At 33.3% G+C, this 4,235-nt stretch overlaps 1 protein-coding gene and 1 long non-coding RNA gene across 4 annotated transcripts in view; one reads left to right on the top strand and one right to left on the bottom strand.

The window, feature by feature from the left end:
• The window catches only part of LOC117115939 (WD repeat-containing protein 89-like), a 137,400-nt gene that overhangs the window by 3,068 nt on the left and 130,097 nt on the right, over positions 1–4,235 (top strand). The window lies entirely within an intron of this gene.
• LOC117115940 lies at positions 426–1,984 on the bottom strand. Its single transcript, XR_004446655.1, has 3 exons — positions 1,850–1,984; positions 1,150–1,213; positions 426–845 (listed from the first exon to the last, which is right to left on the bottom strand). It is a non-coding gene; the product is annotated as an uncharacterized LOC117115940 (long non-coding RNA).

Here is a 4,235-nt window from a genome sequence, read left to right as displayed (position 1 = left end):
TCACGATTGCCGACAATCAAATTATGTTACAATTTAATAGTATTGACATTTTTGTGCAAAAGCCAGGTAGCCCGGATTGGTGGGTCACAGAATTGAACGTTTTCGATCCTCAACCCACGGTCTACAAGACTGTGCTACGTTATTTTTGAGAGAAGTAGTCTTTTATATGATTTTTGGTCCCAATGCCCCTTATGTGACCTTTGAACCCATGTTGTGAAATGGGAGTTGGCACTAGTCCTACTGACCAAGTTTTAATTAAATCGGTCTAGTAGTTTGCCACTAGTAGCCTTTTAAAATGTTGCCAGAAAGAAAGAAACTGCTCAGAAACAGAATAGAACCTAGTCAGCATGCTGCTGACTGGGTTATTAATAGCAATAATTTTAAAATAATAATAATAAAAAAGGCATAACAAAAACTAGTGATAATAACGATATGAACATACTGATTTATAGGCATATCAAATATAAATTATTATGTATAATGTTGCAATATACAATATCTAAATACTCTGCAAATTTTACTAAATAGACTAGGTAGAATTGTACTTTCTGTATGACTCACTAAATGAAATAATGAACACATTTAAATGGAGTAAACTCAATGAAAGTTGGAGAAATCAGTTACTTATAATTATTTATAAGTGTCTACAAGGGTATGCACCATCATATCTTTCCTCTATGCTTGTCTTTAATGAAAATGTAAAAGGCTCCGGCCTCCCTAACTATTTGTGTGGGGTAGCGGTCGACACGTACAACGACAACAGATAACTCGTCTTGATTTCATAACATTTATTCATCAAAGTGACGTAGCAAAGTCTGGGTAACACTAAGCAGGCAAAGCAGCCTCTGTAAAAAGGGGTACAAAATTATCATAATTTGCCTCTAACAAAATAGAGTTACATAGAAATATAAGAGTTTTCTTAAATCAAGGACAATATAATTAATGCTATTAATCATATTAAAATCAACCTAAATCATGTGTTACAGTAAATCATCATATAAAACATAGAAGCAAAGATATACAATTATCAATCAAACTAAAGTCAAGCCATGTTGTGTATCGTCTTTACACTGTAATCAATCAACATTCATAGTTAAAATTGTATCCATGTATTACTTAAAACAATACTGTACACTAATATCCACTCACCAGTTCATGGCAAATCATTTGTCTATGTAGATCAGTATAACCAAGTTTGGTACAGTATAATAATCTATAAAGGTAACATTATAAATAATACATGATAATAACATAACCAATAAACAGTAAACAATAAAGAGCGCCACCTACAGGCAGCCATAATGAAAAGCGCCACCAATGGTTAGCTTTTCTTATTTAATCTTATCACTAATGAGGCCAACTTAAATTAAATATAATGTATGATCAGTTGTCTGGTGGGATCACAATTTACTTAATTACATCAAAAATATCTAATACTGTAATACTTCAGATTACATACATTATGTAATTGTAAAATAACATAGTAATACTGTAGAACTCAATTCTAGAACAGTTTCAATTTATGACACTGTATCTGATCAAATGATTATAAAGTCAATGATTATTAAATCTATAGTAATCAAAAGGTATCTGATCAAGCTTAACTAACTTCAATAGTTCAATACTGTAGTTCAAAACTTAATCATAGGAACAATTTCAGACACTGCATAATTTAAAGTTAATGATCATATAAGTAATCTGGTTAATTACTACTTAATGGTAATTACAAAACACACTGTACTTCTAAACAATAGCTCAGTATGATAGTTATTATGTCTAAGCATACTATAATTTACATATACTCAAATAAATGTCATATATAATAGATATAATAAGTGTAATTACTTACAGTTCTATATAAAAAGCTTTGAATTTACGAAGACATCAGATTAAGATTCTATATATGTCTGCTCTCAACACATTAGGCCGACCAGCCCTCCATAAACTAACGTTAGAATACCGCACTTTCAGCGGTAAAGAACAATTAAAACCTCATAAAAAAGGCAACTAATCCGTTTACCTATAATTGAATCCAAGGACACCAGTGTTAAACACTCAGTACTTATCCTTGATAATGTGTTAATCCAATTAATATAGTGAGATAACGTAACGTTAGTTTATCGAGGGCGGGTTGAGCTAATGAATGGCTTGGAACAAAGAGACAGATAAAAGCTACTTGGCTTGGCTTCTCAAGCACTCCTTCCCATTGGACATTCCAATGGGATATACCACTTAAGGATGTTCCATTAATTAGGGTAATTAATAAAATTAACAATGTGCCTAAAATCATGAACCATAACAAAAATATTCACTCTAAATACACCCGTAGCCAAAGTAGCAACAATTTGATTGTACCAAACTGGAATAACAATCATGGTAAAAGAACCTTTCAGTATAGATCTGCCAAAGAATAGAATAACCTACCAATTGACATAAGGAAAAATGCAACCAATATGAGTTTGGATATTTTCAAAAGTGCTATTTCTTAATTTTGAATTTTATCACATATTTAGATTCTTTTCTGTTTTCTTTCATGTTTTATGCCTTTTGTTGTTGTTTTTGTTTTTTAATTCTAATGATTTTGTATTTTGATTATGTAATGTTAATTTTAATTAAGTTTCTATTCCTAAAATTGTTAAAATTAACTGGACCATTTGGGAGACCAATACTCTGTGTGTGTGTGTGTGTATGTGTGTATGTATGTGTGTACATAATAATAATAATAATAATAATAGATGGATTTAAATGGCGCAAATAAACGAGGTCTCTATGCGCTAGTCAATTCCTGTCTCTTATACACATCTAGATGTGTATAAGAGACAGCCTTTAAACAGATTCGGTGCAATTTTGACTACTACTACTTGCACCACCATCCCTGAGATACCCTTCGTTATATATGTAGGCTATTCATCAGCTTCGACGGAAACTTATAGGCCTTACTGAGGACTCGTATTTGTTGTTTTCCACAGAGTTGCACATCCTTAAATTTTTTAAAGCTGTTTACGCTTAATGACACAACCATACTATAGGTTCTTACAACATGTATCACAAAAATATGCCTGAAACCGGCTCAGATTTATCATTTGAAGAACTTCTGTCCAACGCCATACTTGCAAGTGGCGTGTGTTGTTTACTATTTACATTGGACAAACGGCATAGAAGGTAGTTTGTGATTGGCTGAGGGCCTTGCAGCCAAGCCAAACTTCATTGTTAGTCGTCTTCTGATTGGCTATAGTTACGTAGCAACTATTGATATAAATTCTCATTTTTGGTTACAGTTTCCCCAAATTCACGATTGCCGACAATCGTATTATGTTTATGCCTATAACTCATTCAGCATTGTCATGATTATGTCGTTATTATTGTCATATCGTTAATATAATTACATGGGGCCTAGTTGACTTGAAACTCTCAGTAGCGGTGCACTCCACTGTAGGCAGGCAAAAGGAGGGGAAATCAGGATACATGGTTATTTTTGTTTTGTTGTGCCAAATATATGAAAGTTACATAGATGAAATTCACATATGTCATATTAGAAATCAACAAAAAGGGGAAAAAATAGAAGAAATTATAATTTTTAATATTTTTATTCAATTAAGTCATTTTTGTCTTATCTCCACCCGTACGAAGGGCCTCAAATACGGTAGGCGTTTTGCATTTTTTGAATGAACTAGAAAAATAGGGCCGCAGGACTATAAAAACTACTGTAATACATTATTTGATTGAGAAATAAACCAAGGTCTAATTTTGTGCAAAAATTGTGTGGAAATCTTCCCTTATTCACCCAATGTGCGTACAGAATTGGCCCTAGATAGTAGTATGCAGTATTTGTAGTTAGTATTACATTGAAGCAGAATTGTGGTAGGCTATGTATCTGACTGCTAATTATATACAACAAAAGTCAGATTCTATGTTTTATTTTGTTATAAAAGTATATTTGATTTGATTTGTTTTGTTTTATTTGTGATTTTGAGCAGTTCTAATTCTGAAGTGAGCCCTCTATTAGTTGATATGCATGTGGAAGTGTGTGCATTCAAGATGCATGGTTTACTGTATGTTGCTAGTTTACATACAAATCTACCAGAGACTTGATTACAAGGAGTGGATATTCCTCATTTGATGAATAATTTTTTATAAGCTATATAGGCCATGGGCTGGAGGGGTGTCACCGTGCACCCCCCCCCCCCCCCCCCCCCCCCCCCCCCCCCCCCCCCCCCTCCTCTCCTCTCTCTCTC

This window comes from Anneissia japonica, unplaced genomic scaffold, assembly GCF_011630105.1.
Source record: "Anneissia japonica isolate Jap-2015-1 unplaced genomic scaffold, ASM1163010v1 scaffold27830_len515607_cov181, whole genome shotgun sequence".
In the NCBI taxonomy this organism is placed as follows: domain Eukaryota; kingdom Metazoa; phylum Echinodermata; class Crinoidea; order Comatulida; family Comatulidae; genus Anneissia; species Anneissia japonica.
This window is presented reverse-complemented; position numbering and strand designations above follow the sequence as displayed.